The 25,947-nt window shown below is 40.2% G+C and overlaps 1 protein-coding gene across 20 annotated transcripts in view; it reads right to left on the bottom strand.

The window, feature by feature from the left end:
- DST (dystonin) overlaps positions 1–25,947 on the bottom strand; it is a 440,752-nt gene that overhangs the window by 288,041 nt on the left and 126,764 nt on the right. The gene's annotated exons all lie outside the window — the stretch shown is intronic.

Genomic DNA, 25,947 nt, shown 5'->3' with positions numbered 1-25,947 from the left:
AAACAAACCAGATACCTGTTTTCAGGAGTGGAGGCCTAAGAGCTGGAGCCTCAGAGCTAAAGCTGGCTCAGAATAAAAAGAAAAAAAGGAGCGGTTGGGAGCTTCCATCACCCACCAGCCTGAAAACAGCCCTCAGCCCCTCACCCAGACTGGCCAGGCACCCCAGTGGGGACCCCCACCCTGAAGGGTGTGTGACCAGCTGCAAACAGCCTTCAGCCCCTCACCCAGGCTGGCCAGGCACCCCAGTGGGGACCCCCACCCTGATCCATGACACCCTTCAGGGCAAACCAGCCGGCCCCCACACGTGCACCAGGCCTCTATCCTATATAGTAAAAGAGTAATATGCCTCCCGGCACCGGGATCAGTGTGACAGGGGGCAGCGCCCAAACCCCCTGATCAGCCCTGCTCTGTAGGTGATAGAGGGCGGCGCCCCAAACCCCCCCCCCCCCACAGGCCCTGCTCTGTATGTGATGGGGTAGAGCCATAACCTCCCCATCGGCCCTGCCTTGAGTGTGACAGTGGCGGCGCCCCAACCCCCTGATCGGCCCTGCTCTGTGGGTGATAGAGGGGGGTGCCCCTACCTCCCCCCCACGGGCCCTACTCTGTGTGTGATGGGGTAGAGCCATAACCTCCCCATCGGTCCTGCCCTGAGTGTGACAGTGGCAGCGCCCCAACCCCCTGATCGGCCCTGCTCTGTGGGTGACAGAGGGTGGTGCCCCAACTCCCCTATCGCCCCTACTCTGTGAGTGACAGGGGGGAGCTCCCCAACCCCCCTGATGGGCCCTGCTCTGTGCGTGACAGGGGGCAGCGCCCCAACCCCCTGATCGGCCCTGCTCTGTGCATGACAGGGGGTGGCGCCACAACCTCCCTATCGACCATGCCTTGAGTGTGACAGGGGGCGGTGCCCTAACCCCCCAATCGGCCCTACCCTGAGCATGACTGAGGGTGACATTGCAACCTGCCAATCCGCCCTGCTCTGTGCATGACAGGGGGCGGCGCCCCAACTCCCCAATCGGCCCTGCTCTGAGCCCGACCAGGGGCTGCACCTAGGGATTGGGCCTGCCCTCTGCCACCCGGGAGCGGGCCTAAGCCATCAGGTCGTGATCTCCCGAGGGGTCCCAGACTGCGAGAGGGCACAGGCCGGGCTGAGGGACCCCCCCTTGGCCCCAAGTGCACAAATTTTTGTGCATCGGGCCTCTAGTTTAATAATAAAAAAAGTTATTCCTGTCTTCAAAAAGCTTATACTCATATTACTTTATCATCCATATCCTGCCCACTTCCAAAATGGAGTTGAAATGATACATATAAAAAGGATAGCAAAAGTAGATATAAACTATCACAACCATGTATAAGGAAACCATACAACTGTACCAAAAATTTAAGGTAAAGAGTTACTTTTCATATGTGTTTGCTGACTTCCATCTGACAAACCTCATTATAGTTGGCCTCCATATATGTAGGTCCTGTATGAGATGAAAATATTCAGGGGGGAATGTTATGTTGTTGCTGATATGTATTATATAGATAGGCCTACGATGGCTGCATCCATACTGAACATGTTCAGACTTTTTCTTGTCATTATTCCCTAAATAATATAGATAACAGCTATTACATGGAATTTGTATTGTATTAGGAATTATAAGTAATCTAGAGATGATTTGAATTATAAGGGGAGATATGCATAGGTTATATGCAAATGGTACACTGTTTTATTTTATTTTTTAAGATTTTTTTATTTATTTTTAGAGAGGAAAGAAGAGGGAGAAATATCAATCAGCTGCCTCCTGCACACCCCTCACTGGGGGAATCAAGCCCGCAACCCAGACATGTGCCCTGACTGGAGATCGATCAGCAACCTTCCAGTGTATAGGATGGACAATGCCCAACCAACTGAGCCACACCAGCCAGGGCAGTACACCATCTATATATATAAAAGCCTAAGTGAGCATTACAACAGTATGACCAAACAACCGGTCACTATGATATGCACTGACCACTAGGGGGCAGACGCTCAATGCAGGAGCTGCCCCCAGCCTGCAGGCCCCAATTGCTAATGGGGCGTGCCAGCCAACCTCCCGGTCCCTCCCCGTGGCCGGCAGGTCCCCATCGCCTGATTAGGGCCGGGGAACCGGGGGTGGGTGGCAGCGAATGCAGGCGGTGAAGGAAGGAGGAGGGGGGGGAGGCAGGGAGGTGATTGGCCCGGCCCTGATCACCAGCCAGGCCTAGGGACCCCACCCATGCACAAATTTCGTGCACTGGGCCTCTAGTTTTATATAAGGGACTTGAGCATCCTTGAATTTTAATATTCAAGGGTGTTCCTGGAGCCAATGCCCAGAAGACACCCAGGAAGAACTGTATATTCTATCACTGCTCCATGAACCTGCTCTTTTCTTTCTTTAAGAAATACATTTTTTAAAATATTTTTTATTGATTTCAGAGAGGAAGGGAGAAGGAGAGAAAGATAGAAACATCACTGATGAGAGAGAATCATTGATCAGCTGCCTCCTACAAGCCTCTTACTGGGGAACAAACCCACAACCTGGGCATGTCCCCTTGACCGGAATCGAACCTGGGACCCGTCAGTCTGCAGGCCGACACTCTATCCACCGAGCCAAACCAGCTAGGGCTGAACCTGCTCTTCATAGCACCTATTCCAATAATAATTTTACAGGTATATGTGCGGTGACATCATCAATGTTCCCACATCAGACTCCATAAAAGTAGATAAAGGGGTTTAGTGGTATGTCAGTAACCAGGAAGGCATAAATTTGGTAAAGGAAACGGAGTGACAGAGAAGTTAAATAACAAAAGGTGTCCTCTTAAGATGGCATAGCCAGGATTTCAACACCTGGTCTGCTGGACTCCAAGACCTCATGGTCTTGACGTTACACAATGGAGTATGATATAATTTCTGTACTATACTATCTTCAAGCTGTCAAATAAATATACCTTAGTGACTAAGCTGGAAATCAACCTAACTTAATAAAAAAAAATCATAATTGCTCATTTAAAACCTTATTAATAAATTAAAATCCAAGGCGTGAGATGCCTTATTTTATCCCATACATCTGCCCAGAGCTGGGAGCTTGGGTCCACTCCTGAAGGAACATAACCCTGCCATGCTCAGTTTATTCCAGACCTGCAGAGTAACAAGGGTTTGCAAAGATGTCATCCCAGGCTGGTTTTTGCTACACCTTTAAAATGTGACTCTCAGTAAAACCTGCTGCCTTTAAAAATGTAAACAAAGAAATAACCAGCCAGGCACCTAAGTTATTGAGGGGTAAGGTAGGAGTTGGAAAGGGAGAGCTATATTTATTAAAGTATCTCTTCTGGACAATAGATACATCGTCGTAGAGCTACCACAACCCAGAATAATTTACCTCTGAAAATAACTCTGACCATAAAATTATCCTGTTAGATAATAGAGTCTCTTCAAAAGGGAGTAGAATGATAAACATCACCTAAAAAAACTGGGTATTACTTTCGAAGTTCATAAATTCTTTTACACTGGGCCCCAAATTTAGGCTAATGCTAATCCTCACACTGGTATGTGACTAAAATTGTCTGCAAAGAGCAGTTGTCCAAATGACATTCTGGCTGTGTCTGTAATGTAATAGTTAAAGAATGTGGTGTCATTTAAGGAGACACTTTAACTTCCTGTATTGAATGTAGAGTATTAAAATGTTTATAAAAGATTAAACTGTAAATGATTATTTGTGGCAATTACAAACGTATAAATAATCATCAAATAAGTGCAAAAATCCTGGGTCAAAATATCCATGTGTATGTTTTGTTTTTAAGTATTAATGGGCAAAACACTGAGACTCCATTTTCCTATACAAAAAATTAGAAATCTATACACTGTTGGCCATGAACACAAACTGCACATACATAAGAGCAAGAATGAATCACAACCATAGAGCAAAATTGTATCGAACACTAGCACGCACTAACAGCTAGTTTGAGTTTTTGGATCATAGGTCCCTTCAAGAATCTGGTGAAACTTGTGGGGTTTCTTGAATGCAAAATGTTACCTACAAATATAGAGAGCGCCTGATCTTTAACCTCCGCTTAAAAACTTCTAACCTGGAGAAAAACCCCATTGCAAGCGTACATCATAGAATTACTAGACTTGCACTCTAGCTTGTAAGACACTGGGACAGTGACTTACACATAAGGTGTTAATATTCCAGTGGAAAATGCTAATCTGACCATGAAAAAACAGTCAGACAAAACCAATTTGAAATATAGTCTACAAAATACCCAACCAGTACTCCTCAAAACTGTCAAAGTCATCAAATATAAGGAAAGTTACCCTGGCCGGTGTGCTCTGTGGTTGAAGTGTCAGTCTATGCACTAAAGGGTCTCAGGTTCGATTCCCGGTCAAGAACACGTACCTCAGCTGTGGGTACACTCCCAGACCCCAGACAGGCCTCGTGGGAGAGGCAACCGGTAGGTAAATGTGGCTCTCAAACTTATGTTTCTCTCTTTCTTTCTTTCTCATTCCCTCCCTCCCTTCCTTCTACTCTCTGAAAAACCATAAATAAATAAATAAATAAATAAATAAATAAATAAATAAATAAATAAATAAATAACTATTATATACATTTAAAAAATCCTCAGGTGAGGATTAACAAAAAAAGAAGGAAAAAAAAGGAAAATCTATGAAAGGTCACACATAGGCCAGAGGAAACTAAAGAGGCATGTTCCTAGATAAGATCCTGGAACAGAAAATGGATGATAAGGAAAAACTAATAAAATCCAAGTCAAGTAATATGTTTCCATACCCACAAATGGCTGAGAAAATAGGTTCAGGGAGAGTTCATGGATATAACAAAAGGTTATGTACTAATGATGGCCCAATAGTTGTGACAAATGAATGTACTAATGCAACGAAAGAGAAAACCGGGCACAGGGTACTCAGGAACTATCTGTACTGTAGTTGAAATTTTTCTGCAAATTCAAACTATTCTAAATAAGAAGTTCATTTAAATTTTTTTAAAATTTCAAAGGGGTTCCATATTTCAAAAATTTTTCTGAGTGGAAAATAAGACTAGACTGAAGCTTTATACTAAAATTTTTTCATTAAAAAATGCTATACCTAAATTATTCATTTTTGTTTTTAATGTCTTTAAAATATTTTTGGTCCCTAGAACTCCTTTATCTCATCCACAGATCTTATTTTCAATAACATTACAAAAAAACTGTCTACTTAAAAACCACAGTCAAATCAAAACTTGAAGGTTTTGTACATGTTTTGAGGACACAGACATGCAACGGCTTCATTTAAAATCTTAACATTTATCACAATGGAATACAAATGCAAATACAGTCTGGGGTCCTAACAGGGCCCATTATGCTTTACAAATTAATTTACTAGAAATTAAGAATGAATGCTGCTCATCTTTATGCAAAGATGAAAGTGCTTATCTTTACTGCCAATGGCAGTGGCTCCTTATACTTGAATTAACCCTGGTTTCTCTACACAAATAATAAATGGCACGTAATTAAACTCAGAAATGTACGGCATAAAAAAGCACAAGGCATTGATGTGAACCAATTGAGAAATGAGATAAAATAGATGAGCGATAACAGGAATCATTTAGATAGATGGATAAGAGAAAAGAAGTAAGAAGGCAAACAGAAAATCAAAATGTCACCTTCACTTCCAATAAAGCCTAAACTGGAGAACATCACTACGGACAAGGAGGTGGTTTCCAAATACTGAACCCCATGATTAAACAGACTTACCTTCCTAGTCACAGTGGTATGCTGCCCTCGGGTGGGACAGTCTGCCCGTAAAACTTAGAGCATGATGGAACAGACTAAAGCTTATTCATAAGAGACAGAAAAAAAGGGGGGTAGGCCACATATGGTAAGCCCAAATTCTTCAGAATTTCATATTAATCTTGTCTGACCTTCTTACAGTGTTTGATTTCCTGATCAGTCCATAATGAAAGCCAAAGACCTGCTGACTGACTCTGTGTGTTTATCACCAAGTTCTGATCATTTCTCCTCCTGATACCATGTGCCTAGCATGCCATCCCCCCTACATTTTTAACGCAAGATGTACCTAAGAAGAAGCATTTCTATGCACTGGTACCAAGGGCCCATCAGTGATGGCACGGAAAATCAGCCATGCCCTGAATGTGCACCATGTGCTGCCTGTCTTCATTCATGCACTAGAGCCATGGTTGGCAAACTGCAGCTCGCGAGCCACATGCGGCTCTTTGTCCCCTTGAGTGTGGCTCTTCCTAAGCCTTTAGGAGTACCCTAATTAAGTTAATAACAGGAGAAACTAAGATGGCGGCATAGATAAACACCGGGAAATTGCTGCTTCCCACAACAATTGATAAATGCATCAAAAACACAAGCCGGACTCATCCAGAACTACAGGAGAGCTGGCTGAGTGTAAATTCTACAACTAGAAGGAAAGAAAAGCACACTGAGAGCCAGAGGAGCTGCGGAGGTGGAGTGCAGAGGTACGGGGGGGCCCGCGCGGGCCAAAGGGTCTGGCACCTGAGGACGCGGCTGTCTTTTTGAATCCGGAGGGAGACACAAGCTCCCCACGGCTCTGAAATCCGGTTCCGGGAAGTCTCTGGGGACCCAGCACTCATACGGGGAGAAACTGGTCTCTCTGGCAGCGGGCGAGCTTGAGGGCAGCTTTCCCTCAGAGGTGCTTGCAGCCATTGCCGGGACACTGGGACTCGCGACTCCTTAGGGCAGGGCTGAGGCTCCGCCATAGCTGCTTCCTCCGCCCTTTGATTCCTTGAGACCCCGCCCCGCCCAGGCTGCAGCAGAGGCTTTTGCATATGAATGCCCCGGCCATTTGCAACCTGTAACTACCTAACCGCAGCCCGGCCAGATAGACCCAGAGCTTCCAAGAGAAGGCCCAAGGCCCCACAGCGGCTTGCATTGCTACACAGCTGAGCATCATCAGGGCACTTCCAAACTCCAAAAAAAGGAAGGGGAATCTGCAGTTCTCTTCATAGTTCCTGCTGTGTAACCTCAGGCAGAGGCTAAATTAGCACATCCTTAGATCCAAGAGCCACTGTACCCAGTGGTCAGAGGGGGACCATCCAGATCACAACTCCTCAGATCCATAAGGGACACACTCAGGGTGCAGTCTCAGTGAGCACCAAAGCCCCACTGAAGCAAGTCTTGCCCCAGAAGGGTGTCTTCAGCACAGAAGTTCTCCCACTGCAGACACAGCTGATTCTCACTGCCAATTGCCCTGGAGGTCAATTCCTCCCAGTGAGCCTACAACAACCAAGGCATAGCTACAACAAGACTGTGCACAAAGCCCATAAGGGGGTGCACCAAGAGTGTCCACCTCAGGTAACTGGGGAGGCTGAGCCACTGGGCCCTACAGGACACCTAGCACACAAAGCCATTCTATCAACACAGGGAAGCAGCCAAAATGCGGAGACAAAGAAACAGGTCACAAATGGCAGAAACGGAGGAAAGCAAACGACTGGATATAGAGTTCAAGGCCACGTTTATAAGGTTTTTCAAGAATTTTATGGAAACCGTGGATAAATTTAATGAGTCCCTCAATAAGTATAGTGAGACCATGGAGGACATGAAAAAGGACCAACTAGAAATTAAGCATACACTGACTGAAATAAAGAATAATTTACAGAGATCCAACAGCAGACAAGAGGATCCCAAGAATCAAGTCAAAGATTTGAAATACAAAGAAACAAAAAATACCCAACTGAAAAAGAAAAAAGAAAAGAGATTCCAAAAATATGAAGATAGTGTAAGGAGCCTCTGGGACAACTTCAAGCGTACCAACATCAGAATTATAGGGCTACCAGAAGAAGAGAGAGGGCAAGATATTGAAAACCTATTTGAAGAAATAATGACAGAAAACTTCCCCCACCTGGTGAAAGAAATAGACTTCCAAGTCCAGGAAGCGCAGAGAACCCCAAACAAAAGGAATCCAAAGAGGACCACACCAAGACACATCATAATTAAAATGCCAAGAGCAAAAGACAAAGAGAGAATCTTAAAAGCAGCAAGAGAAAGACAGTCAGTTACCTACAAGGGAATACCCATACGACTGTCAGCTGATTTCTCAACAGAAACCATGCAGGCCAGAAGAGAGTGGCAAGAAATATTCAAAGTGATGAATAGCAAGAACCTGCAACCAAGATTACTTTATCCAGCAAAGCTATCATTCAGAATAGAAGGTCAGATAAAGAGCTTCACAGATAAGAAAAAGCTAAAGGAGTTCATCACCACCAAACCAGCATTATATGAAATGCTGAAAGGTATTCTTTAAGAAGAGGAAGAAGAAAAAGGAACTCTTACCATTTGCCACAGCATGGATGGAACTGGAGAGCGGATAAATACCACATGATCTCACTCATTTGTGGAATATAATGAACAACATAAACTGATGAACAAGGACTGATCCAGAGACGGAGAGGCATTGATTGGACTGTCAGGCTTTGGAGGGAGGGTAGGGGAGGGTGGTGGAAAGGGGGAAAGATCAACCAAAGGACTTACATGCAGGCATATAGGCCTAACCAATGGACACGGACAATGGGGGGGGGGGGGTGAGGGCACGAGTGGGGGGGGGGGTAGAGGGTAATGTGGGGACAAGGACACATATGTAATATCTTAATCAATAAAAATATATTAAAAAAAAAGTTAATAACAATGTACCTACCTATATAGTTTAAGTTTAAAAAATTAGGCTCTCAAAAGAAATTTCAATTGTTGTACTGTTGATATTTGGCTCTGTTGACTAATGAGTTTGCCGACCACTGCACTAGAGGATCAGACAGCACTTTCCATACCCACAAATGGCTGAGAAAATAGGTTCAGGGAGAGTTTATGGATATAACAAAATTTTCAGGAGCAAATAGCCTAAATTCTCAATTCAAAGGTCAGCGAGAATCTTGATTATTAGGAACCTCTGCTTCTTCTGATTAGTCTACTACGATGGGATATTAATAGCATGACACTACGTTGATTGCTAGACGAAGTACAATATCCTTAAGACCATGATTCACTACACAGTGAATACATAAATAAATGAATGAATAAATAGATAAATAAATAAATACCAAATTATAAGTTCTTATTTATTGAAACATTGAAAGTTTAAGTTACAAACTGCTATCACAGGCTCTGAACTAAGAGAATAGCAATATATTCATTGCAGTATTGAGTAACCATGTGTCAGGCACCGTTCCAAGAAATTCACATGCAATAACTCATTTTCATCTCACAATAACCCAATGAAGTAGGTACAGTGATCCTTCCAGTCTTATAAGCATAAGGATGTCCAACTACCAGAGCACGAGATGGTAGAACAGGCTCTGCTTCTGGGCATGTAATAGTGAAACTTGCCTAAGGTAAATGAGCCTAGAATGAATAATATTCTATTCACAAAATTAATGTCTATTATCATCTCTGCTTTTATGGCATATGAGTAAATTGATACAGAGGGAGATCAAGTGATTTAACCAAGGCCACTGAAATTGAGAGTTGACTTGGAAGTGCAGGATCTCTAAAACAAACTAGACTAAATGGTTTGCATTCCTAGACGCTGTACAAAACATTATGAAATAGCTTTTAGGAGCTGAAGTACTTCATTATCTAAGACTGACTGCAATTCCCCCCAGGATTAGCAAGGAAAAATACGGAACATCATAACGTAAACCACAAAGGCAACATGTAGATTTTCATCACTTCAGAATTAAAAATGAAGCTTACAAAGAAGCATCCTAACAACCCATGAATACTGTGGACCATCATCTTTGGGGGTTATTGATGACCAAATAAATGCCAGACTGTATTATAGAAAGAAACAAGGCTATTAGGATATTCTAACATCGAATCACTTAATAGCTCTCTGTAAAAGTGACTACTGTAATGTTAACTTGGTAAAATGAATATTAGGAAAGAAGATACAACTTTCATGAAGTACACACTTTTTAAAAATCAGACTCTGAAAAACATTTTAATTTAATTATGATAGTTATAAAGAAAAAATGCTCCATTAAGTTCTTCCCTATCAAATATTTTGGGGAGCAAAAGCTTATGAAATATTTAATTGTACAAGACATACTTCTATTTTACTTAATTGTGTAAGATCAGCTTCAGAAAAAGGGCTGGGTTAATTTGCACAACCAAGAGAAACCTCCTGCTATAGTGGCTACAGTAGAATATGAAGAGTTAAGAAACTTGAGTTCTGTCATTTATACATGGAACCAATATTTTTTAAGCATTAACAGTCGCAGTATTTTTCTATGTCAAGATATATTTCTGCAACACTATATTCCAATGAAATGACGGCTGCACCATAATCTATTTAACCAGTTGCACAATACGGAGAATAATATTTGCTCCCAACTTTTCATTGTTATTATAAATAGTGCTGTAACCAATAACCTTGGTAAACCTTTGTGCACACTTATCTTTCCCTTGAAAGAATTCTTAAACATGAAATTTCAGAGTCAACATGAATGTGTAATTCGGCCTGCAGAAAGACTGTATCATTTTCAGTCTTAGCAGAAGTACTGTTTGAGATAGCACAATACGAAATACTTATGTCAATACTAATTTTTAAATATTTGTATTCTGTAACCACACACACACACACACACACACACACACACACACACACACACACACACCCCTCCATTATACAAACAGTATATTTTCAAATACTGTGCTTATTTTAAATACTAGAGGTCCAATGCACGAAATTTTTTTTAAAATATATTTTATTGATTTTTTACAGAGAGGAAGGGAGAGGGATAGAGAGTTAGAAACATCGATGAGAGAGAAACATCGATCAGCTGCCTCCTGCACATCTCCCACCGGGGATGTGCCCACAACCAAGGTACATGCCCTTGACCGGAATCGAACCTGGGACATTTCAGTCCGCAGGCTGACGCTCTATCCACTGAGCCAAACCGGTTTTGGCCAATGCACGAAATTTGTGCAAGAGTAGGCCTTCCTTCCCCTGGCTGCTGGCACCGGCTTCCCTCTGGCACCCGGGACCCGAGCTTCCCTCGCAGCCCCCGTTTCGTCCAGAAGGATGTCCAGTCTAATTAGCATATTATGCTTTTATTATTATAGATTGTAAAGTAGAAAAATATATAACAAAATCTACCATCTTAATTATTTGTAAGTGTATATTTGTAAGTGTTCATTGGTGTTGAGTATATTCTCATGTTGTGCACCCAATCTCCAAAACTTTTCATCTTGCAAAATTAAAATTCTGTACACATTAAACAACTCCTCCTGTATTCCTGCCCCCCCCCATACTCTTTCCCTAGTAATTACCATTAGACTTTTTGATCTATCTATTTGACTACTCTAGCTACTATATGTAAGTGAAATCATACAGTATTTGTCTTTTTATGACTGGCTTATTTCCCTAACCATAAGGCCTTAAAAGTTGCATGAGTCAGAATCTCCTTCCTTTTAAGGCTCAATATTCCAACATCTATAAACCACGTTTTGTTCATCCATTCATCCATCAATGGACACGTGAGTGCTTCCACCTCTTGGCTACTGTGAATAATGCTACGAAGGAGAAAACGGTGCTTATTTACAAATATTCATAAACACAGTAAAACCCTATGTTAGGAGTCCTTGGCACAAAGCACTCTCATTATTTCATTAAGGAGAGAGGATAATTCCACTTTATATGGTTTATAACTGGCTAGACCAAAACTTGGCACTTGTGAGCACATCAATGCATTTCAGAAAGAAAGCATGTGCTAGACAATAAAAATCAATAAACATTATCTCCACAGAAGGGCCGAGATGGGAAGGTCCACCCCTTCCACCTCTCAGCCCCTGGAGCTGCCATGCTGACAATGCAATCACTCAGAGTCACGAGTTGAAGCAGGAATTCTTCTTAGCCTGACCTTAGGAGGTATATCAGGCTCCAGCCTCTACCACATGAAGTCCCAGCGGTCCACCCAGCTAGGACACCCTCACCTCTCATCACACATAGGCTGCTCCCTGGGTGTTAAGATCACACTTCTTGGTCCTAACCGGTTTGGCTCAGTGGATAGAGCGTCGGCCTGCGGACTGAAGGGTCCCGGGTTCGATTTCGGTCAAGGGCATGTACCTTGGTTGCAGGCACATCCGCAGTAGGGAGTGTGCAGGAGGCAGCTGATCGATGTTTCTCTCTCATTGATGTTTCTAACTCTCTATCCCTCTCCCTTCCTCTCTGTAAAAAATCAATAAAATATATTTTAAAAATAAATAAATAAATAAGAAATAAAATCTCCTTTAAAAAAAAAAAAAAAGATCACACTTCTTGAAGGCTGTCCTCTGTTACTCTTCCTGACCATGTTTTCACTTGCTAACATTAAGGACTTTTCCATTATTTCTCCAGAGCTGTGATTCCTGAATTGCCAGAAAGTGGTAAGAAAAACAATATTTTTGTCCAATCCTCTATGATTTCTCATTTATGGCTACTATCTACCATGATAGATGGTAGGTGTTATGATGCCCATTGGGCAAAAGAGAAAACCAAGGCTCAGAGTGCATTGGTAACTTACCCAATGCCACAATGTTTGAATGAGCCAAATTTGGAACTTAAAATTTAAAGCTTATGTTCTCTCCATGAGTTTATGCTGCATTTTTACAAATTCTCTTGTTGATTATCAGTCACTAACACCTGCAACAGATAAAAACCACTTTTCTTCTCAGAAGATCGAGTTTACACACTTTGGGTTCTTACTTCCTCTTCTCATTCAGAAATCTAGACATGTGTTTTTCCTCCTTTGGGCTCCCTCTAAGAATACAGCATCAATAACTAAATAAATCTGCCCTGTGTGCTGATTTCCACTTGTTCAGAAAGGGACTACTGTATAGTTTGCTAGTGGGCAAGCTGGAAACAAAACATGTTTTAATAATTTATTTTCTAAATTGTTCATGAACCTAAAATGTACCATTAGCCACACTTCTATGTGGAAGAATGTATAATTATACTAAGGAAAATAAAACCAGTTTGGACTAGTCCATGAAACCTAAAAGTGCCCTATGATTACACTGATCAAACAGAAGAGAGCAGCCAGATGCTTGCAACGAAAGAAATCCCCATCGCCCTGCGCTTGGCCAACGGTACCAAAGGTACTTTGAACAGGAGATGCCCAACAAGAATGTTACTTATTAGAAGGCAAATAATTAACTGAGTAAATTCCTCTACACATGGGGAGATTGAAGATGATAAATCCAAAGAAATGATAAGGTAAAACTTACTAAATGTTCTAATTTTACTGATACATGCCACATAATAAGTCTTAAGGGAGAAATTAAGGCTGATTCCTAATTTATAATCTCTTAAGATCTACTTCTTATTGTTTTTTTATTAATCTATTTATCAAATAATCAGAAAACGGATTTGAAAACAGCATTATGAATGGAATTAATTACGAATTAAATGGAATAATGCAATGACCTCCATGAACAACGAGCAAAATTTTTCTTAACTTTATGGATTCAAGTACCACTTATAACTTTAGGGGAAAAGATTTGTCATTCTTTTAAATTTGATAACAAGAGTAAACTTCTTAGCAAACATCACCAAACAATGTGCAACATGTAAGATTCTAATAAATGTTTTTGTTTGGGCTTTACTACCACGAGTTTCTTGACAAACTCAGCGCATCCTAGCCACATTCAACCCCTGAGAATTAGACCAAATATTGACCCTTTAACTGCTAGCCAGGCTCTAACAGGACCTCAAGACAAAGACGTCTTTCAGTGCAAGCATGAGCTCATGGGAACATACTAACTGATCTCATATAGTGCACTGCCCTACTTGTTAGTAGCAAGACCTTTCCCTTGCTCTACACACATAACACCCATTGATGCCACAGAGCCTGATGCAGGGAAGGAGCACCATGTGGCCCCTTGGAGAGGGGGAAATTTATGTCCGCTTTTGAATGTTGTTTGCCGCCTGGCGCCCAGCCAATCCAATATAAACATCACCATTCATGAAGTGTTAAGATAATTCCTTGTCTTCTGTGAATTCCAGACTTTTGAAAAGGTCAACACTGAATTTGAAAAGAGGAAAATCATTATACTTAAGAAGGCCCAGGCACAGAAAGAATATCATACAGGATGGTAGAAAACTGGCAAATGATCAAAAATACTCCGCTGTAGCTACCATGAAAATCCATGCAATAATAATTGCCATTTGGGGTGTTTATCATGTGCTAAGCACTAAGCTAAGTGCTTTACATACATATCATCCCATTTCATTTTAAAAAAAAATCCTGCAGGTGGATATTATCCGTATTTTGCAGGTAAGGAAAAGTGAAACAGAAAGGTAAATAGGAAGAGCCAAGATTGCACAACTTGTGTGCTCTTTTAATACTACTAGAGGCCCGGTGCACAAAATTCATGCAAGAGTAGGCCTTCCTCCCCCGGCTGCTGGCACCGGCTTCCCTCTGGCACCCGGGACTCAGGCTTCCCTCCGGCCGCCAGCAGGCACCCAGGACCCAGGCTTTCCTCGCAGCCCCAGCTTCATCCTGAAGCTCGTCCGGAAGGATATCCAGTGTAATTAGCATATTACGCTTTTATTATTATAGATGGTATATCTACCATTAACTCTAGAACATGGGCAACGGCATTAACTAAATATTTGGAAACAGCCTATTCCTTTGGAACTCACTTTTAAATATTATGCTACAATCTTATTTGATACTTTGTTTTCCTTGGCAGGTTTTTTTGTTCCTTTCTCAATCTCTATAGTAGGGACACTACTGTGTAAATACGCTTCAGTCTCTTAAGTGCTTGGAGACTGCAAAATAATCATCAGTATGGCCCTAACCAGTTTGGCTCAGTGGATAGAGCATAAGCCTGCGGACTGAAGGGTCCCAGGTTTGATTCCAGTCAAGGGCATGTACCTTGGTTGCGGGCACATCCCCAGTAGGGGGTGTGCAGGAGGCAGCTGATCGATGCTTCTCTCTCATCAATGTTTCTAACTCTCTATTCCTCTCCCTTCCTCTCTGTAAAAAATCAATAAAATAATTTTTTAAAAATTATAATCATCAATATGGACAGCATAGTCTTAAACCAAACAATCTGAGTGCAAGCATCTGCTATTTAAATTCACCATTGCCATTTTCTTTTGATATAATCATCAAACTTCCACCAACCATTTTCCTGACTGCCAGAGGCAGAACTCCCTTTCAGTGAGAAAGCTATGGAGAAAATTTGTTCTAACTCCCCCAGCCCCTAATATGAATCTTTCAAGCAGACCAAACTGGACAGCCAGTCAAAATCCATCCTAACAGAGCAAGAGCTCAAGCACTATTTCACAGTATGGTGACCCGAACCTTTAGAATATTCCATGTCGTAATTCTCTTGTTAAAGCTCCTCCACAGATCTTGTTAGAGCAACACCTTTAATCTGGTGATAATAATTATCAGTAATCCCTTACAAATAAGAACACTTTTTCCCCGTGACTGATTCATAAAAAGTAGAATTGGTGTCCTGGCTGGTGTGGCTCAGTTGGCTAGATCATCATCCCAATTGAGGGTTCGATTCCCGGTTAGGGCACATACCCAGATTGTGGTTTGATCCCTGGTCGCGGCACATACATGAGAGGCGTACATACAGGAGAGGCAACCAATCCGTATTTCTTTCTCTCTTTCTCTTACTTTCTCTTACTCTCTCTCTCTTCCCCCCTACCCCCCAAACCCCCGGGCTCTCCAATAAATAAGTAATAATAATAAAAGTAGAACTGGTAGCTCTTGCTCCTGTATTTTTGCATGAGAAAAATGCATTTTGGTTTCCACTTTAATGTGCTCTCTATCCCCTTTTGACTTTTCCTTTGTGGAATATTTCTTCCCCAGCAGTATTTTCTGTTGTTAACTTTTTTCCAAGTGCCAATGTCCTGAATGAACAGCTTGTCATAGTGTCTAACTGACATTCTTGGGGTTGTTGTAAGACTTTAAATTAAGCCAAAACTATCATTTCAAGCTGAAGCTGCTGAATTGATTTTGAATTCACTGTACAAAAATATAGAAATGATACTGATCCCTTTGAATGCTAAAATCTTCCACCAAATTTCCTGTGATGTATAAAATTTTCATTTACATAATTTCCATACTTTTAATTTTATATCTTAATTTTAGATATTTAAATAAATATACATAAGTGAACATCTGTTCATTAAAATTATTCAAATTACTTTTTTAGTGTTTAAAACAAGTTGCAAATAATTGAGGGAGTTCTGAAGCTTAGTTGATATATAATTCATAAATCACATGTATCGTGCAGTTTCTAAGGAAACTGAACGAGCCGGGACTGGGGAAACACACCAGGAGCCAAGTGCTTTGATTTCCTTTGTGGCTGTTAGCAAATCAAATACCTTCCTTGTGTCTCAGTGAGTTTGTGTAGAAACAAGGTAAAACATAGGACCGGTGGAAAATCCGATTCAATATTGGAAGACAAAATTTCCATGTTATTTTTAAAAATAAAAGTGAACTTGATGTTACCAATTATGGAGTCAAAAGACTACCTCTGAGTTCCTACAACAAAAATACCAGCTCATAATAAAAACAAATGCATCCACTTTTTTTTTTTAATCAAAACCTCAGTATTTTCTATGTAAGCAGGACGGTTGAATGAAACGACTGGCTAAACCATCAATTTGGCTAAGTGATTTTTACTGAACAAAGTAAGCAAGCAGAGGATGCCACGCTTCAAAAAAACAGAATAAAACAGGCTGCTAACATTTACTGAGTGCCCTCCATTTTGGGCACTGTTCTGAAAATTTAACAATTTAATCCTCAAACTAGATGGGCACTATTCCCCATTTTATTCCCATTTTAGAGAGAAGGAAACTGATGCATAAATAGGATGCATGCCTGGCCCAGAATTGCATGGTTATGAAGAAGCTTATTTTGTTCTAAAGCCAACACTGAATAAAACATAATAATATTTGATGATTCAAAAGAGTAGAATATTTAGTGCCAAATACAAAATACTCTTTTGAAGCTAAAGCATGACTGATTTAGAAATGCGGACATCATGTAGCTGTAGGATAAAAATCCCAAACCTTCCCACGGGAACCTACTTCCATTTCCCTGTGCTCCCTGCAAGGAAGAGTGACACCCAGCAAACCACACTGGGGACAGTGGTAGCAGTTATGATTCTGATTTCCAAACAATGAATTTTCCAAATTCATAATGCTGGGAGTAACATTACAGCTACAAGGTGATTCAGATAATATCAAATTATTTTCTATTACAACACTCACATCTTTAATACATTTTAAAATAAAAATCTCACCCTGTTTTACTCCCACTTTCCCATCGATGAGGCAAAGTTTACAAATATAGAGTCTGTATAGTAAACACTTAAAACATGATATCCTAATAAACAAATTACTGCACAATCTACAAAATACTCAAGTAGAAACTGGGGTGATTGTGAGTAAGGCAGCCCCAGAACTCTCAGAGTTACATGGACACATAATAGGAGGGGGTTCAACAGCACACTTAGGACAGGGGAACACCCAGGACAAACTCCCCCGAGCAAAAGCAGAATGCAAGACTGGAAAATCAGAAAAGGGCTGGACTGAATGCAAAGGAAAGCTGTGGTCTAATCAACGGTACTAACATAACCCAAAGCAAGAATATGTGGCAGTTCAGCTGGAGAATGCCAGCGTGATGTAGAGAAAAGAGAAGCCCAAAGAGCCAGAGTTTGGCCGAGTTCATTAGCCAAGCTGACAAAAAAGGGAGCCCTGAGCAGCTGCCGTCGGACACTGGGCAAGAATAACCAGCTGGCAGAGACAGCCGTACCAGGCTACCACTACTTGATGGTAAAGACAACAATGATAGTGATGACAACACCAACTTCTATTGTGCCCTTAACTTTTTGCCAGCCACCTTGTTAGGCCCTTTACATACATTATTTCATTTAATCCTTGCAAACATCAATGAGGTATTATCCCTACAGGTTGAGGCAACTGAGACTTACAGAAGCTTAGTAACTTGCCTAAGGTCACTTACATAGTAATTGGCAGAGCCATGAGCTGAACACAGATCTGAGTACACAGTTTGTGCTCTACTAATCACTAAAATAATGTGCCTATGAAGACTGATGAGAGAACTTAAAGATGTGAATATATACTGTGTCATAGATTGGAAGATTCAGTATCATTAACATTCAATTTTTCCCAATTGGTCTATAGATAGGTTCAATATGATCAAAATCACAGAAAAATGTTTCATATCAGTTAGTAAGCTGATGAAAAATGTGTAAGGAAATACAAAGAAATAGAAAAGTCAAAACAAATTTGAACAAAATCATAGCACTCGCACTGCCTAATGTCAACACTTAAACCTATAATCATCAAGATGGTGTGGTACTGACATAAAATTAGACGCATGGATCAATGAAACAGAATAGGGTCCGGATAGACCAAGCCATATATGGTCAATACACTCTTAACAAAGGAAATTCAATGAGGAAAAGATAGTCTTTTCAACAAACGGTGCTGGAACAACTAGACATTCATATGCAACTACCATGTGTACCTAACACCGTAGATAAAAATTAATTCAAAATGGACCTTAGTCCTAAATGTAAGAGAGCAATTACAAAACTTTTTGAAGAAAATATTGGTGAAAATCTTTGATCTTAGGTTAGGCAAAGATTTCTTAAATATGCCATCAAAAGCATGAACCACAGTGATAAATGGGACTTCATCAAAATAAAAAATGTTTGCTCTTCTGTGTACACCACAACTTCTCCTATAGCTTGTCCGACGGGAAGAAAGCGCTAGTCTTCCAACCAGCACAGTCCAATCCACCTGGCAGCTACATTCTTTCCGCTGTACAGCAATAAACTGACATTCTGGGTTACACGTCTGTGTCCTGAGAGTTCATCTACCTGGAACAGGTCAGTCTCCCTGAGTGGGATGTGTTCACAAGACTCAGTTTCTACACCTACAAAACTAAAAACCAGACCCTGGGCCAGGATGACCTCATCTAAGTCAGCAATTTTCAACCTTTTTCAACTAATGGCACACATAAACTAATTACTAAAGTTCTGCAGAACACCAAAAAATGTATACACTTTTTCCCGATCTGACAAACAAAAAAAATAAGTATAATTTTGATTCATTCACACCAGATGGCTATTGTTGTATTGGCTGTTGTCATGTTTTTTTAACCTGGCCATCTAAGGGAAAAGAGGTCAATACCCCTTTCTAAACAGTCAGGCATTGCATATTTTAAAAAGTCTTGCAGCACACCAGTGTGCCCACCGTGGCACACCGGATGAAAATCACTGACCCAAGTTAACACTCCAATGACCCTAAGCCCACGCACTCAAACTCTATTAAAGTCTCTCTCCATTTACCTATTTTTTAACTATAACAAACAGTACTTTGGAATACCAGGGCTCTGTTTAAGAAGTCAATTAAAATTTCCCACACTGATTTTTTTTCACAGATACAGAAAGTTTGCTGCAGTTTACTGGAGTAGTTAACATTTGCTACTATATGCTCCAGCAAGTCTGAGAACAAAAAGGGAAGAGAACTTAGTTGTTTAAAATGAAAACAAAGAAAGCCAGTCATCTATAATAATAAAAGCATAATATGCTAATTAGACCGGACGTCCTTCTTGACGAAGCTGGGGCTGCAGCCCTGGGATTGAGGCAGCTGCAGCTGCGAAGGCCTACTCATGCACGAATTTCGTGCATCAGGCCTCTAGTGAATTAATAAAATCTGATACAGTGCAGGGGGAAAAACCTTTGACTTGCATGTTTTTCATTTTATAAAGAAAAAGTAATGGACAAGCATGAAGGAAAAAAATGGTCTACCATTAACTAATATCTTGTGATCATTTCCTACATTAAAATAATGAAATTATGTATGAGTATGGCTACTTAGAATCAGCATGAAATACCAATTCTATTTACTAAGTACTATTCAAATAAAACTGATTTCCCATAACTGTTAAGAAAAAGTCTACACAATATGTTTGCCTTACTTAATAAGCTTCAATTAATAGGCCAAAAAAACGAACCACTGACATTTTTACAATTAGCAGATGGAGTACAGTCTAATAATAGAAATTGAACAACACTTTTTACCACCTGCTGGTGGTCTGTGTTTATTAGTCAGTGATAAGCATTTCAATAATTTCTCAATAATGGTTAGTTGGCAAATTTGTTGCATGAGGCCTGACATGATGGCAGGTGCCTAAGTGTGTGGTGTGGACACCATGGTGCCACTCAGCCTTCCTGATCCCCTCCGCCCTCCTCAACTCCCTGCAATGTCTTGTCACTCAGCATCTGATGGCAAAGGGAACAGCTGGGAGGCAGGATGGTCTGAGGACCACCTACACTAGGGCTCTCTCCTCCCAAAACCCTCCACCCGCTCTTAAAAGGCACTAATCCCTCTCTGCCCCACGATGTGCTTCTTTAGGCTCTCCCTTAGATCCCCAGGACACCACCCCACCGCAAATTCCTTCAATCTCACCCCTCCAAGTCAGCTCATCAGTCACAAGCATTCAAGGAATGGGGCTGGGCTGGGGGAACAACCCTCAACCGCCCCTCCCTGAGTAAGCATAACTTCTGAACGGCTCCTAGTTCTTTAGTTCTTTTTCCATCGGAGGTGGTGTCTGAAATCGGGTATACAATTCTGTCAATACTATACAGGGTGGGGAGAAAGTGGGCTTACAACTGTTTGTGTGGAAAATAAAACAATAATAAATAATAACACAAGAATAATATCTATGTTTTAACTGTAAACCTACTTCTTGCCCCACCCTGTAGTAAATAATCTTGTTTACAGCCTAGGCATTGGGGTAGCAGCAAAAATTAAAATTTAAAATATTGCCACCTCATAATAAATGTATTATATAGTAAAACATTAGACACCCAACAAAATATGGCCTCCAGTATGCAATCCCTCATATTACTTAAAAGAAAAATGCGTATGTATAACTGAAATATAAACTGATTGTTGGTTGGTGTCAGCACACACCAACCCTTCCACCTTCCACATGGACAGCTGGTAAAAATCACAGTAAATGTTCCCACAGGGGACCCACTCTGCGGCAGCATACTAAAAGCTTCAGTTCTGTCTACCACCTTCAACTAGGACCAAAAAAAGAAACCATAATCTATATATTTTAGGTAGATTTTCAATCACAAGAGTGTGACTTAAAATTATTTTTTTTCTGCTTCACCTTCACATAAAAAAATTCCATGAACCATTTACATTTTGTAAACTTTGAGAAATTTTAAATACAGCACTTTTATTTAGCACTTCACCTCTTTGTATGTTTGTCTCCCTGTAGCACTTAATGTGTTAGAGTACAGAAAATAAAAGGACAACTGCACTTTCAGTGAACAGCTAACCAGCACATTTTAGGTGTAATGTTAATATCCTATTTCTGTACAACGTGATACCAGCCCCACCAGACACTGGGGCGTTTCATTAGTAATACACTGAGATTATTATGTCAGTTACTGATAATATACTCAACTCTAAACATCCTAATTCTAAGGATTTTCTTGTTCAACCATGGGTAAAATCATTGTTAAATCACTGCTTTATCTTTTAAGAATCTAATCATCTGTAAACCCCCTGAAATATGTGATCATTGCATGTAACAGTGATGGCGAACCTTTTGAGCTCGGCGTGTCAGCATTTTGAAAAAACCTAACTTAACTCTGGTGCCGTGTCACATATAGAAAATTTTTTGATATTTGCAACCATAGTAAAGCAAAGATTTATATTTTTGAGATTTATTCTATATATTTAAATGCCACTTAACAAAGAAAAATCAACCAAAAAACTGAGTTCGCATGTCACCTCTGACACATGTGTCATAGGTTCGCCATCACTGGCATATAATATTAAAGCAGGAAGGGGCAGGAGAGGTCATCTATTGCAACCTTCTTATCAGATACACTAAACTACCACCACCAAAAATTAAAATTAAAGTAAGATGTCTTGACCAAGGCCCAACGGTAAGGAAATAATACATCAGGTTAACTCCAGGCGTCCTGACTCCACATGTTGCACTCTTGCTACATCGTGTTGTCATCGTTAAACAGAACAAGAGGCCACAGCCCCCCCTGTCCAGCCCACCTTGGCTGAAAAGCTTCAGGTTGACAAGGGACCCTGACCAGCGAGAAGCCCTGCCTCCCCCTGTACCTGTGGGGGGTGAATGGGGAGCCATTCCCAGTCCCAACCCAGAGAGCGAGCAGGCAGCACTGGCCCCTGGCGGGATACAAAGGAGGAAGCCAACAGCCTCAGGTGACACCAGGGAGGAAGCCAGAGAAAAGCCAGCTCGTCTCCCCAGGCTACCAGAAGGAAATGAGTTCGCTGGGCTGAGGTGAAGGAAGGGTCATGTATCCAGGTGTCTGTCTGCTTTTCTGAAAGCAACTAAGGAACATAATTTTCCCATAGATACCTCGGGATGTCGTAGCACCATCAATGGGAAGTCTTGGCTTAAGGAAAGAGCTATGAGGTCCAGAAAGCCAATTTAAAAAAAACAACAACTTTGAAACAAATCCATTTGTTCATTAGATACTGACTGACTCACAGTTCTTCTTTTAAAATGAGGGGGAGGAGAGATGTGATCTGAAAGCCATTAATGAAACTGTGTGAACTCCATTTTCCCTCAGGGAGGTAAACACCATGACCTATCAAAGGTTTTCCTTTTTCAGCAAGCCAGAATCTGATACCTCAATGTCTAGGCTGTGTTGAAAACAAGAGACTGGCCAGGCCCGAGTGGCTCAGTGGTTGAGCATTGACCTATGAACCAGGAGGTCCCGGTTTGATTCCTGGTCAGGGCACATGCCCGGGTTGTGGGGCATGTAGGAGGCAGCCGATCAATGATTCTCTCTCATCAATGATGTTTCTATCTCTCTTTCCCTCTCCCTTCCTCTATGAAATCAATTCCAAAAATATATTTGAAAAAGAAAACAAGAGACTGCACTCTCTACTAACAAATCATGTGATTAGGAATATGAATTCTTGGTAAGAAAATAACGAATATGCTTAATAATTTTGGCAATTGATATGTCTAACAAAAATTCTCAGCAGATATATCATGTGCGAGACATGTTTTAAACAGTTAACTTTAAATTGGGCTTTTTGATGCTTGTTCAAATCTAAAATTCCTCTTTAAAAATAAAATCAGATTTTTTTCTATCTGCTTTAAAAAAGTAGATCACAACTAATACTAATTAAGATGAGAATTTACTAATAATTCTAAAATATTTTTTTAGAAAAAGTCTAAAAATAGAAGAAAATGTAAACCTGAAACATAACTATATTCCACACAAGGAAAAAATATCTTGCGGTAAGTACCATAAGAGACAAAATTTTTCAAAGGGCAGATCTAAACTAACATCAACTTACCCCCCTAAAAAACTTTTAACCTTCTAAAATATTTGTGCTAAATAAAGTGGACAAATGTTTTTAATATAGGACATTATCAAAAACCTCAAATTCTGCCATAAAATACTGGATTGAAACAGTGATAACATGACTGAGTATCTTCAAACCTCAGAATAACATATAAACAACTCTCGATGCAACTATACTCATTTCATTTAAGCTGTTCACTTATGAAGCAAATATATTTTAAATTCTATTTCAATATATTTAATTATTCTACTTAGTACATATTTGCCTAAACAAACTACAAATACTAAAAATATTCCAGCTCTTTTATCCAAAAACAGCTAATCTTTACTAGATTACAAATAAAATAAATGAAATCAGTATATTTCATGACATATTTTTCAAAATTACTAAGCCTAAATATGCTTTTTGTGTCCCTAACTCAAAAGAAGTTGATTCGCAAAGAGAAAATAATTAAGAATATAAATGCAATAATTGTGATGGTTCCAACATAAAAGCCAAATTACTCATTATTAATTATTATTATATTTATTATACAAACAGAGGTTTATATGGGGAAAATGTGCTTCAATATGACTTTGTTTTTAAAATAAAAAATTCATGTATGTGAAAATTGAGTAGAGAAAGTGAGCTATTTTACTTTAAATTTTATTTTTACCATTACACAAGGCATTTCTATATGAAAAATGATGCTGTGTCTCAATAAATAAGAAGCAAAAGCACTCTTTGATCAACATCCTTTCACAAATGGAAGGATTGAGAGAGTGTGACAGAATGCTTCTATTTGGGGATGTCACTGCATTAAAAATTAGCAGAGACCATTCTGGTGACAGAAATAGCACCTGCCCCTAAATAGTCCCTCAGAACAGGATCTGGCCTCCTATTAAATCTGTGAGAGACCAAAGAAAACACTTAATTGAAGCATATCTCTTCCCCTGCTCACAATGAGTGGTTTCCGCCAGCAGCATTTGTCACAGCGACAGTTACAGCTGTGCTTTCAGAGAAAGAAAACCTGATTGCACCACCCAACAGAATGATCAAAAGCAAACCCTGAAAAATGGAAAACTAATTCTTTACTCGTAAGACATCTGCCAGAGTATGAGAGGACTCCAAAACTGATTCTAGAGGTATATTTTGGTCAAGGTTCCTCATGATGTCTTAGAAGTTTAATTGCTTGATCAAAATATTGTTGAACAAACATAGAGGCAAAATATATACTGAAAGGTTTTTATCTATTTGTTCATTAGTATCCTCACCATGTTCCAAAAATTATTTGAAGTCATTTACAATATTATAGCAAGATCCTGTAATTTAGAAACAGGACTGTGGTAGAGACAGCGTAGTGTAGGTGAGAGATGAAGGGGCATAGGCTGCAGAGATGCTCACTATCAGATCTGTGTGACCTTGGACAAGTCATTTATCCTCTCTGCACTCACTTCCTCATCTGTAAAATGGAATAATGACACTTCGTGAGCCTATTGTGCAGATTAACTTAATATATGCACTTAAACAGTACCTAGCAAGTAGTACATTTTCTAGAAATGTCAGTCAAAGATAGAAAGGTGAGGAGGGGAATAGGATAGGAATAGGAAATGGATCCATAAAAATGGCAAATGCACACAGCTCTCTACAATGTGCTATGTATATGAGATTTGTTTTTTATTTTATCCATATTACCGATTACACCAAGGTCTAAAAATTTAAATTTTACATTTTGGGCACTTATACTCTATTCTATGTTTACAGGACAAGACAGCTTTAGTGTATGATGTTTCCACTAGCCAATTTAATTATGCACCGTATTTAGCTAACATGAGTTTGCCATATCTTTCCAAAAAGGAGTATGACCGATTCGGGCAATTTTGACAGCACCGTAGAAGTGCTCCACTTTTAGAACTGGGTGAAAGGTCTGGACACATGCCCTTTAAAGATGATCCCCACAAATGGGAATGGACGATACCCATGAAGCCCAAATCCCCAGCAACTCTACCTTGCCTAAGTTTAGGGCTTGAGGCCATTTCAGAGGACAACAGGGGAGCAAATGAGGTAAAACTGGAACAGCTAACCTGAAAGTAACTTATAAAATACTGTAAACATCTGATTTCTCACTCTTTCTCATTTAAATATTTTAGTCAGTGATGACTCCAACAATGTTATCAACTATTTTAAAATAAAAAGCACTGCAAAATCATATAAAATGTATTTTAATCTATTAAAATAATTGCTAGCATCTAAATAGACACAGACGTTTAGGGCACGTGATTATTCCATATGATTTATGAATTTGATAATAAAATGATGGATGTTCATGGCCTCATGCCCCAACTCTAAACAAAATTAGGATTGAGAAATTTATTTTGCTTTTCTTTCTTCCTCTGCTTTCCATGAGAACTTACGATACTAATAAAATGTGTGTACAGGGAACTCCTGAGTTTTGACCAATAAATGCCCTTCAAGGAGTAGTCTCTCTTGTTGTCATAGTCCCACTCCCATGTCCCTAAAACTGCCCGCTGACTTAGCTCCAGTTTCATATTCCCACTTAATGAACTCAGGTCCAC

This window comes from Myotis daubentonii, chromosome 6 (assembly GCF_963259705.1).
Source record: "Myotis daubentonii chromosome 6, mMyoDau2.1, whole genome shotgun sequence".
Lineage (NCBI taxonomy): Eukaryota > Metazoa > Chordata > Mammalia > Chiroptera > Vespertilionidae > Myotis > Myotis daubentonii.
Note: the sequence above shows the minus strand (reverse complement) of the source record. Positions and strands in the feature narration are given on the sequence as shown.